Source organism: Mytilus galloprovincialis, chromosome 6 (genome assembly GCF_965363235.1).
Source record: "Mytilus galloprovincialis chromosome 6, xbMytGall1.hap1.1, whole genome shotgun sequence".
Classification (NCBI taxonomy): Eukaryota; Metazoa; Mollusca; class Bivalvia; order Mytilida; family Mytilidae; genus Mytilus; species Mytilus galloprovincialis.
Genome location: NC_134843.1, coordinates 98,506,598 through 98,518,902, shown reverse-complemented (window position 1 = coordinate 98,518,902; position 12,305 = coordinate 98,506,598). Strand labels below are relative to the sequence as shown.

The following is a 12,305-nucleotide window of genomic DNA, read 5'->3' as shown; positions in this document are numbered from 1 at the left end:
CCGAGTCGAAAAAAATAACAGTTGTTTTTTCCTCGTTTCGTTAGTCGATAATATATAGAAATGCGTGTTTTCAAAGAAATTTTGTGAATAAAGTGATAACTTGTTTCCTATATGTTGACCCATTTCATATTGACAATAGTTCATGATGTGCAAAAGTTTGAAGCAAATACCTTCTTAGTGTATTTACTGGAATAGATTTAAAAAAAAAGTTCTTCAAGTCATATAATCCAATTAAAAAATAGAGTTGAATGTATTTTAGTTACTTGCATGGCTAACTTGAATTCTAAAAGAATCAATTTGAATTGTGATTTTTTAAAAAGAAACACCTTTATATTATCTATTCAAAATCTTCATAAATAAAGGAAAAAATAGTATACTGCTGTTCGAAATTCATAAATCGATAGAAAAAAAAATCCGCTTTACAGAGTAAAACTGAGGGAAACACATAAGATATGAGAGGAGAACTACGACACATCAACACTAAATGTAACATACACAGAAACGAACTATAATATAACAATGCCCATTTTCCTGACTTGGTACAGGACATTTTAAGAAAAAATGATGGGTTGAACCTGATTTTGTGGATAGCCAAACCTCCCGCTTTTATGATATGAATTATTGACATCCAAGTTTGAAGTGCAACAAAAACAGACACCAATGGTTTTTTTTGTACTATTAAACTGAGGTGATGCCAAACTGTATTAATCAGGTATTGGGACATTTCACGACCGGCTTCCTGTGGAGTTATCTTCAAATTTTTCATTCTTTTTTTGTTAAAGCTCTGGAAGTTGTAAACTGGTATTCTGATTTAATCTTATAAACTTTAGCTTTCGAGCATGACTTATGCTTTGTTTTTGTCTTTCGATTTATGAGTTTTAAACATCGGTATACTACTGTTGCCTTTATTTATTAAACACCCACAAACAAGACATAACGTCCAAGGTAAAATATTTCATGCATTATCAGGATGACAACATATTAACAATAAATTCTTTAGGTATTAAAGTTCTTTAATGAGATGCTGAAAAATATTTTCCTAGACTCTGGCATTGTACTTTTATTATTCCGTTAATTTGGGATTGGGCCTAAATTTGTAGTTATTAGAAATTTACGCTGTACTGTTATTGGGAATTTACACTAATCAGGACTCGGAATTAAATAATAATTCTATGAAGCCGACTGATTTATTTTAACGGGACTTTAGTATAACAATCATTTATTCCTTTTTTCATGGTAAAGGCCGTTAGAATTTAAAATTTATTTTTAAAATTTAAAATGCCACTAGATAACAAGGGTATGTATACAGTTGTTGCCTTGCTGCATACCATTCGAGTCACCCTGAAAGAGTTGTTATAAGGGTGTCAAGGTGCTGATAATGGGCATTCTTTCTATACAGGCGATATCTGATTCAAAATTCACATTATTCACTATTATTGCTGCGTACTTAAACATCCCACACAATCGAACGGAGGCCCTCATTTGGTACGGGTTATATATTTAGTTTGATAAAGATCTATAAAGGACTATATTTCCATTTGCAATGAAATGGTAAAAAAAATACGTCAATGAAAAGCTATAACCAAATAACGGAGAAGACGTTTGTCCGTTAATCGAAATGACATGTTTTAGTGCCCTTTTACAACTAGACATGTGTTGGTGTTCAGTGAAGTAATATGAACACGTTTGGGTGAATCAGACAATTTTTTTGTTTTTTTTTTGTGTGGAGGGGGGGGTATACACGTTTCTGAGTTTTTCATATATTCATGCGTTGGCGTTGGTTCCATACTTTCGATTACACTACAATTTCAAGAATCTCGTTTTAAATTTTCATTCCTACCTTTGAAATTAAATGTTATAAACACGAGAGACAATGTTTAATAAAGGCATCAGAAGTATACCGCTGTTCGAAATTTATAATTCGATTGGAAAAAACCAAATCCGGGTTGCAAACTAAAACTGAAGAAAACACATCAAATATAAGAAGAGAACAACGACACAACAGAAATGCTTAAATGCAACATGCACAGACACGAACTATAAGATAAGTGTTATGAACGTTAAATATCGCGGCAGTACCATTTTGTAAACGTTATGTCGTTCCCGGCAAATTTGATAGTTGCAGATTTAAAGTTACGAAGTTCCGCCAACATGTGACGTTCGAATAACATCTTTTTAGCTTGGTATGAATCTTACATTTCTTAAGTTACTTGTATTTACTTGCTTTATATTGTTAAATCGGTGTCGAGACGTACGAAATCGTTCTTGCTTGCTTTATAATTCAATATTATGTACTAATTGCATGCCAATGATTTACACGATAAACCTTGACCGGTATGGTACTATATTCTTACATGCAGGGATAAGGCGTGCTAAGACCTATAAAAACCCAAATTTTGCTTATAGCAAAACGAATTGATCTTGAAAGAATCGAAGAGGTAATAACATATACACAAAATTACATTTAACCGTTTTAAAATATTGTTCTTTATTTACTTGTATTTATTATTATTAATAATAATAATTTCGGATACTTTGAATAGTTGTATAGTTATTATTTAATATCTAGAAACCAACGATATTATTTTAAATTAAAGAATGGCAACAATCTTTACAATAACAATAGCCATTTTCCTGACTTGGTACAAGACATTGTAAGAAAAAATGGTGGGTTAAACACATGGAAACAATTATTTTAAACTTAGGGATTGCTTTCTGCTTAAATTGGCTATCATAATCATATACGTATCAGATACATAAAGCATCTATAATTGAATATATTTGTGTTTCCTTATATATCAAAGAGGGACGAAAGATACCAAAGGGACAGTCAAACTCATAAATCGAAAATAAACTGACATGGCTAAAAATGAAAAAGACAAACAGACAAACAATATTTTCGAAGGATTAAATATTTCGCAGTTGTGTCTTGACATGGCTTTGTTTGGACTTGTTTGTTTGCTTTTTGGCCTTGAATGTTTGTCCCTAATATTGTATTAACTGTGCATTTGCATTCAGATATCGCAGATCAAATTTATTCGTTCATAGTGTATTAATGTACGTTTTTTGATTGAGTTAAGCCTGCCAATTGATATTTATCGTGTGTTTATCTATGTTGTGATGTTATGCTATTGTTTCAGAAAAAAAGGAGACGGTTTGGACCCATTAAAACGTTTAATCCCGCTGCAAATGTTTGCACCTGTCCGAAGTCAGGAATCTGATGTACAGTAGTTGTCGTTTGTTTATGTAATTTATACGTGTTTCTCGTTTCTCTTTTTTTAAATTTTTAAATTTTATATAGATTAGACCGTTGGTTTTCCCGTTTGAATGGGTTTACACTGGTAATTTTGGGGCCCTTTATAGCTTGTTGTTCGGTGTGATCCAAGGCTCCATGTTGAAGGCCGTACATTGACCTATAATGGTTTACTTTTTTATATTGTTATTTGGATGGAGAGTTGTCTCATTGGCACTCACACCACATCTTCCTATATCTATAAACAATAGTACACATGACACAACATAGAAAACTAAAGAATAAACAACACGAACCCAACCAAAAACTAGGGGTGGTCTCAGGTGCTCCGGAAGGGTAAGCAGATCCTGCTCCACATGTGGAACCCGTCGTGTTGCTTATGTGATAACAAATCCGGTAAATAGTCTAATTCGGTAGGTCACATTCATGAAAGGGAAGGGGATTGTAGTTACGACGTAAGGAGCATATCCGATATCATTTGTGAAATGGTTATTCCATAACGGTCAACCAACTCGTGATGGCGTCCGTAAAATTTACGAAGGGATCATTTCAACTTCACCAATTGGAACTCTTGGTTTAATAGCTTCCTTGTGAGCAGCAACACTCTATCAAGAAAATCATGATAGCAAATGCAAGCACAGGAATATCGTATCAATTGGGAGATATATACCCCGTATGCAGGTGCTGCTGGAATCTGCTACTTAGAAATGGAAAGTTCACAATTGGAAAGCTGAAATCATCTCTTTTGTCATAAAGATTTGTTTTCAACCGACCCTCATTGTATATTTCTAGCTGTAAGTCAAGATATGAGGCCGACTTAACTGTATCTGTAGTATCCTTTATCTCTTTCTACCTCAGGCATAGATTACCTTAGCTGGATTTGGCAAAACTTTTAGGAATTTTGGTCCTCAATGCTCTTCAACTTCGTACTTTATTTGGCCTTTTAAACTTTTTTGGATTCGAGCTTCACTGATGAGTCTTTTGAAGACGAAACGCGCGTCTGGCGTATATACAAAATCTAGTCCTGGTATCTGTGATGAGTTAATTTATCTCTAGTTCGTTGGGATAGATGCGTTCCACATAGCCATCAAATTTTGAATTATTTAGTGAAAGAACATCATCTATATAGCGGAAAAAAGTAGAGTTAAAGGATATCGTTAACTTCACGCATGAAGTCAGGCTCATAATAATAAAGAAACAAGTCGGCAAGTAGAGGGGCACAATTTGTTTTCAATGGAAGTACTCGTTTAACGTGTAGTAGTAAAGTAAATGTTCCAACACTACTGCAAGATGAAAAAGGCTTATATTTTATGTACTCTCAAATATAGTTTGATTGTTTTAGTATTCGCATTTGTTTCACCCTTCCTCAGTGTCGTCACTGATGAGTTTTATGTAGACGAAACGCGCGTCTGGCGTACTAAGTTATAATCCTGGTACCTTTAATAACTATTTACACCACTGGGTCGATGCCACTACTGGTGGACGTTTCGTCCCCGAGGGTATCACTAACCAAGTAGTCAACACTTCGGTGTTGACATGAATATCAATAATGTTTATAAATTTCCTTTTTACCAAACTTTTAATTTTTCGAAAAACTAAGGATTTTTTTTTATCTCAGGCATATATTACCTTAGCCGTATTTGGCACAACCTTTTGGAATTTTGGATCCTCAATACTCTTCAACTTTGTCATTGTTTGTAAGAGCGTCACTGATGAATCTTATGAAGACGAAACGCGCGTCTGGCGAACTGAATTGTAATCCTGGTACCTTTGATGACTAATTTCACTTGGAAGACCCAGCAATATACCGTTGTTTGTAAGGATACTTATGTAGTTTAGGTATCCAATACAGTGATGAAAACCCCAGTTCTTCTTCCTTGGTTGAAATTAAAAAGGAACATAGAACAGCCCAATGATTATCCAGGATTTCCTCTTGGGTAAGTGTCTTTAGGGTACATGTTGAATTTTCAGGTGAATTGCCAATATCTAATTCATTAATCAAGCAGGTTATGTAATGAGATTTACACACAAAAACAATGTTGTTTATGGCTTTATCTACGGGGACAAAAACATATTTGTCATGGACGTAGGACCAGTGTTTTGCAACATTTTTTTCTTTAAATATTGACGCAGCATGGGTAATTATAGATTAACTCAGTTTCTTAATTCTGATTTGTATCAACGATCTCACAGACTTAATCCATTCGGAAAGAGTATCTACGTTTTCTTTCTCGCATTTAGCCCATTGCCTGGCATAATCCTCGACTGAGTCCATCAGTATTTTGTATTTCCAATACATGGATTAAGGCTTACAATTTTTCTGACCTTTGGATAATACATTTCGCAGGGAAGTGTTACTGACAATGCTGAGATCACCGGTGATTACGTTGCCAGTCGGATAACATGTGAAAGCACATCAGAAAAATTGTAAGACAAGAATATTTGAATTATCATCGAACTACAGAGTCATGTCAAATGGATATCACCAAAAAACAGACTAACAGGTAAAAGTAATATCCAAAAAGACAAATAAAATACTATAACACGTTATTAAGATGACAAACAACGTCAGTACCCAGAATGTATACTTCAAAACCATCGTGTATTATTTTTGAAGTTGATACGGGATATCAATCAAAAAGGTCTTGGTACCTTCCGATGAACGTTTCAAGGAAAAAAAGACATACTTTGTAATACCCATGGTTCATAAACCTTTCTGCTCAGGCACTGGTGACGTTTGACCAAGTCTGAGTAGGAGTTGCAAATTCATAAATACCGAATAAGTTTGGAAATGTATATCCCATATGCAGGTAAAGTTGGTATATTCCTACTAAGGTGGGGGAATTGATAATTTCAAAATTAAAATCGTCTAGTTTCTTATATATTCTGGTACTGAGACAATTAACGAATACGATTACTTTCGTGTGTGAAAATAGCAACTTATTTGTGTAATTGAATAAGCATATAAGACATAGACATACGATCACGAAATTAGCGAAAACTCCCAAATGGTCATCGCGCATGCTTATGTTATCTCAAAGAGGAAGTATAGTATTGTACAGTACCAGTAGAATTAACTTGATAATTATGTTATCTTGTCACGTTTAGATCCGCAAACAATGTAGGCACAATATCATTAGAACGTATTCAAAGTCGAATGTTACATGAACACATGATATAACTATCTTCGTTGTTTGTCAATAATTACTTATGATAACTTATATTTTTATCAAACGGGTTTACCTGATTTCTGGACAGCTTAAAGCGATATCCATCAGCGAAAGGAACATCAGCTATGTAATTAAAAATTGCATCCACCATAGTTGACTTTCCAGATTTTTCTTGGCCTATCAGCAATATTGTTCTTTCAATTAAACCGTCTGATTTCGTGTTGGAATCTAGAAAATAAGCATGAAATTGACACGTGTATTTTTTCAATTAAAGTAGGATGTATAATATTTCAGTACAACTACTTTTATTAGTATCTATGTACTAATTCAATTAAGTGCATATATAATAATAAAGTAGTTGTATTTTGATATTAAGGTATTGTACCTTATGAATATAGCCCAACTTTTTCTTAATGTCTTGCAACCATTGACAGCAATAAAAAAAAAATCACCCACCAATGTATGTGAAGTTAGTAGACGGTTCGTTATTCGATATTCAATATCCAACCAGTCGGTTGGATATTCAAAATTTAGTTTAATGACAAAAAAAATACTTAATAACATGAAAGCATGATTTTCATAGTTAAGAGGACTGATAAGATACTTAGGAAAACATGCGTCGATTTGAATAACAAAAAAGCTTAATTCATTCAAGTATGGACATCACAATATAGCAACTAATTACAAAACAATTGATTATGTAATATTTATGTCATAATGAAATTATCACAATTTGAAAGATTAATCTTTCTTCTTTCTTTTGGTACCTCATTTATAAAATATAAAGAAGGATGAAATGAATTACATCAGTTTAAAGTTATCTGATTGGGAGTGAAAAAATCTTTGTATTGTGCTACCTTAAATGTTCACATTTTAAAGTTCAAATGATAACGGTTTCTCATCACACTGGACATGTTTAGGTAAGCATGTGTAACGCTGCACCAAGGAAGGGTACTAAAACTATTCTTTGACAAATTAATTATGTGTAACAAGAGGAATATAATATCTAAATATATACACAATACAGTAAATGATGGGCATCCAAAATTTAAGAATACATTAGTATACAAACAATTCAATTTATTTTTATAACTGTACTAGTGAACAATGATAAATGTTTTCCTAATTTTACATTAAATGAGAGCCTGATATATTGAGTAAAACATCTAGGAATGAATTTATTTCGCATGTCTACGATTTTAAGAAACTGACACTGAAAAAGTTATCATCGGGACAACACAAGTATGGTTGGTCACATGTTTTGACATTGAAATCCCAAACCAAGGCATATCTGTTATCATTATATTATAATGAAAATTAATTCATTTTCAACTTCCGACATGGATGAACAATTTAAAATATTCGTATATACATTCTCAAGACACCATCTTCAAAACATCTCTATGAATTTAAACTCACTGTACCTATCAGATTATGTGTTAGAAAAATTTAAGCCAAAAAGCCAACTTTTTTAAAACGATTTTTATACTACAAATTTATAATTTCTAAATTTTGAAATATAATTTTAGCCATTTGTCAAGTTTAATATGTCTGATTTGTCTTGGTTTGTTTCTAAAAAAATCTCTTACTTTGATGTATAACTTATTTCTCAAAACCTTCACTTATCAATCATTCCTTTACCCTCTTTATGGTGGGATACATTTTCTTCTGTATAACATTGACTTGTCTGAGAACTGCTCCTTTATATCGAATGATTTCCAAAACTATTCTATGCTTGGGAATCCTTAACTTGTTTTATTCCTATTATGTGTCAGAAAAGAAAGCGTCAGGTTATTTTTCAATTACCTACACTGATTGGAGATTAACTTTATATTCTCAAAGGAGTAGGTCCGGTAAGGGCCGATTTTAGCCTCAAATTTCAGATTCATCTAACGAAAGATTTTGGACACTTTTTAAACACTTAAGTGTCTATTTCAATTGTTTCAATTAGTTTATGGGAAAGATTTTAACTGATTAAGTCATTAAATACGCTCCAATTCAATGAAAAATCTATCAAATGTGCAAAAAACGTCACTTTTCAGATGGTTTTTTGTCAAAAATGAGTGGCCGCATCCGTGTTCATCCTCAACCTTTATATATGTTATGTACAACTTACATTCCAATATTATGAATTAACACGAATGCTGCCACTTTCATTTAAGACGGAAACCGTCTAAAATTGAACAAAAATGCTAAAATTGTGAAGATTTTAGTATTTAGCATGACTTAAAGATGCTAGTACCCGATATGTGTGCATTGTATTGTCAAAAACAGCCCATATTTATGTAGCAGAAGCATTCTACTTTTCAGTAAATAGCTTAAAGATTACATATTCACAATTTTGTAAAACTGCTATATTTTGAGGCCTAAAAGGGGCCTTACTGAACCTACTTCTTTGTTCCGAGTTGACTGCTATATTTGATTTATTAATATTTGCCTCAATTTTTTACAATTTGTCTTTCCTTTCGTCATTTCTCCCCTGTTTTCTATACAAATATCTCTGACACCATCTTCTATTATGCCCAAGCCTTCCGCACTGCTCTATATTTGTGTACTCTGTAAATTTATTTTATTTACAACTCTTTTTTTATTAGTAAGTTTTTTGTTCAATAGTACTCATTCCTTCTATGAATTGATAACGGTTTTCATGATATCGGTTAACATATTTTAATCCATTGATGAATGTGGCGTATTCATGGCATCCTGGCTCATTAAACTAAATTGTTTTAAAGACAAAAGACAGTTGTTTCTTAAATATCTAGGAGATTATCAACTTTATTCTTATTGTAACTATATTGAAACAACTCTCGGGCAGCTTTCCTGTGAGATTGCTATCGTGGTGACGGTTGTGATGGCTGTAAGTTTCTATATACTTTATAAGAAATCCCAATAAACTTGTTATTTCACAAAAATTAAATTGTTTACTTCATACCAGGTAATCGAATAAAATGTATTTCTAAAAGTCTTCCCTCCTTTTCCCAAGTTAAAAACACAGTATCAGCAGCTCACCGTCAATGTTTTGAGCGACATAAGATCACACCAGCATCTCAAGATCGTGTCATCCGGGTACTTTACCCCAGATGAAAACACTTCATATCCATACTTTAGCTCAGAACTAAGAGGCTAACATCAACCTGTAAAGGTTCGAAAGTGGGACACAATTAAGGGATCAGTCCTGCACAACAGGTGGCAAGTCTGGTTCAGCGATGAAGCAATATTCATGCTGAATGCGCCTTACACTTGTTTATAGACGCATAAATGAGTGGTTTGAAAGAAAATGGGTCCTTTGGGTTGACGATGCTTCTCATCCCCGGCAGACTACTTAAATAAAGGCAACAGTAGTATACCGCTGTTCAAAACTCGTAAATCTATGGACAAAAAACAAAATTGGGGTAACAAACTAAAACTGAGGGAAACGCATTAAATATAAGAGGAGAACAACGACACAACATTGAAATGTAACATACACAGAAACGGACTAAGCATTAGACAAAATCCGATGAGAATAACAAATATAACATCAAAACCAAATACATGAATTTGGGATAGAAAAGTACCGTGACACGTCTTATAGTAATCTGAAATCACATTCAAATATAAGAGAAAACAAACGACACAACGAAAACACAACGTTAACATGTTATACACACAGTAACGAACTCACACCACATCTTCCTATATCTATATAATATAACAATGGCCATTTTCCTGACTTGGTACAGGACATTTTTAAAAGTTAAAAATGGTGGGTTGAACCTGGTTTTGTGGCATGCCAAACCTCGCACTTTAATGGCAATGTTAAATATAACATTGAAATGACAACATAATATTACAGGACTACAATACAAAAAAAATAGGAGAACGTATTAGACAAAGAAACAAATGATTAATAAATAACAAAAGGCATCAGGTTTAAAATTAATACGCCAAAAACGCGCCTCGTCCACACAAGACTCACCAGTGACGTTCAGATATAAAAGATCGAAAGTGAAAAAAGTACAAAGTTGTACAGCACTGAAGATCAAAAGTTGAAAAAGGTTGTGTCAAATACGGCTATGTTTTTATGCTAGGGATAAGAACATCCTTATTATTTAGAACAATTTATGCTATGCAAACAGTAAATTTTATCAAATGAATATAAAAGATATACATAATGAAACCGGAGTATTAACTAATTACAGAAAACAAAACCCGAGTACATAATGCAAAGACCAACACAGAAAAATAGACACACCCGACTTAGTCCAGGCCTCAACGCAAAAAATCATAAAAATGACGTCACATACGAATGGTGAAAAGGCACAACAATTACGTCACATGAATTTCTGAAACATCACACAAATGACGTTACATTTGAAAAACTATATCTCAAAAGTGAGATAGAATTAGGATTGATTTAAGATTATAATAGAACTAAATACTGATTTTACATTTAAACACAATGCATATTAACGCTGGATAAAAAGATCAAGTTTTGATTTTTCTATTCTATATTTCTTATATAAAATGAAGAATTTCAACAAATCTTGTTTATCTCGGAGGTTGAAATGAAATTAATTCAAATACAAGGTTAAATGAATATTTCATGAAGATTGAGAAAATCCTTAGCCTTAACTATGATTTACTTAAAGGCCTTTTAAAATTCAAAATAAATTCTTAATAAAATTGAGAAAGGAAATGGTGAATGTGTCAAAGCGACAACAACCCGACCATAGAGAAGACAACAGCTTAATGTATGCCTATTTGTAATTTCAATTGATAAGAAGAGTTTATATTTACTTTTAACAGCCATTGAAACTCATAGATCCTGCCTGGATATTGTTTTTGGGTGTTTTTGTTCTGTCAAAAACACAAAAGTTAGCTGTAACACCGGAATATGCTTTTTTTTGTGAGCGCGACAAAATACAAGCAAGAAATACCTCAATAAAAATACCAAAAGTGTATTGTATCCTCAATATGTACTGAATATTCCATATTCCATATTCGCAGAAAAGCAGAATAATTTAGCAAATATGAAGCCCAGGTTGCAAAAAAAACCCAAGGAAAATGCCTCCCTCCTGGGTCACACAACAGATAATTTAACCTATAAAGGCTATGATTTTATTTTTTTAAAGGTATTTTGTATAGAAAACAATGAGTGTGCTTTTAAATTATCCAAATGAACAGATGTTAGCAGTCAGTTCTATAAAACTGTTGGTGAAGTTATACATAAGTCTGGTAACTTAACATATAGAAAGTTTTAAAATATGGCTTTGTTTAAACAATTATAAAATTGAGAAAGGAAAGGGGGAATGTGTCAAATCGACAACAACCCGACCATAGAGCAGACAATTATAGTTCATATATTTGCTAAATTATGTTAGATAAGTGGTTAGAGATGATATTGTTGTCACAACATTTTAACACTTACCATTTAAGGTAGAAAGAAATTGTTAACTTTAATTGACAAATAGGCATACAGTAAGATGTGGACTGGAGACAAAGGCAGGGTTTGATACTTTATATAATCTTGAATGTTTGAATGATAAACTACTAAACTTGACATTTATAGTATTCTGAAATAATTTTAATTTGTTATAAGAATAGTTTCAAACAGGTTCTAGACAGTTCATGTCAGAAAACATGCACATAGGGTAAGCTGACAATAATTAAAGTCTTGTTATCAAATTCAGTAAAAAAATTGAAACAGGGTTAAGGGTATAAAATGTTCTGTAAAAGAAAAAATAGAGAATATGCAGTGATTTCTTTAAGGCTGTAACTCTGATAAATAAGTATTGTTGTGACAAAAAGTGTTTTCAAGACTTTTCTGTTGGAATAAATGTTTTTATACACTCCGATTGTTGAAGCCAAAGATGTATGAGAACACAAACAGTTGAAGAGTT

The 12,305-nt window shown here is 32.7% G+C and overlaps 1 long non-coding RNA gene across 1 annotated transcript in view; it reads right to left on the bottom strand.

Annotated features, from left to right (window-relative positions):
- LOC143078451 (uncharacterized) overlaps positions 1-12,305 on the bottom strand; it is a 28,366-nt gene that overhangs the window by 6,315 nt on the left and 9,746 nt on the right. Inside the window, exon 3 of the long non-coding RNA XR_012979229.1 lies at positions 6,497-6,651. This is a non-coding gene — a long non-coding RNA (uncharacterized LOC143078451). The remainder of the gene's footprint in view (positions 1-6,496; positions 6,652-12,305) is intronic.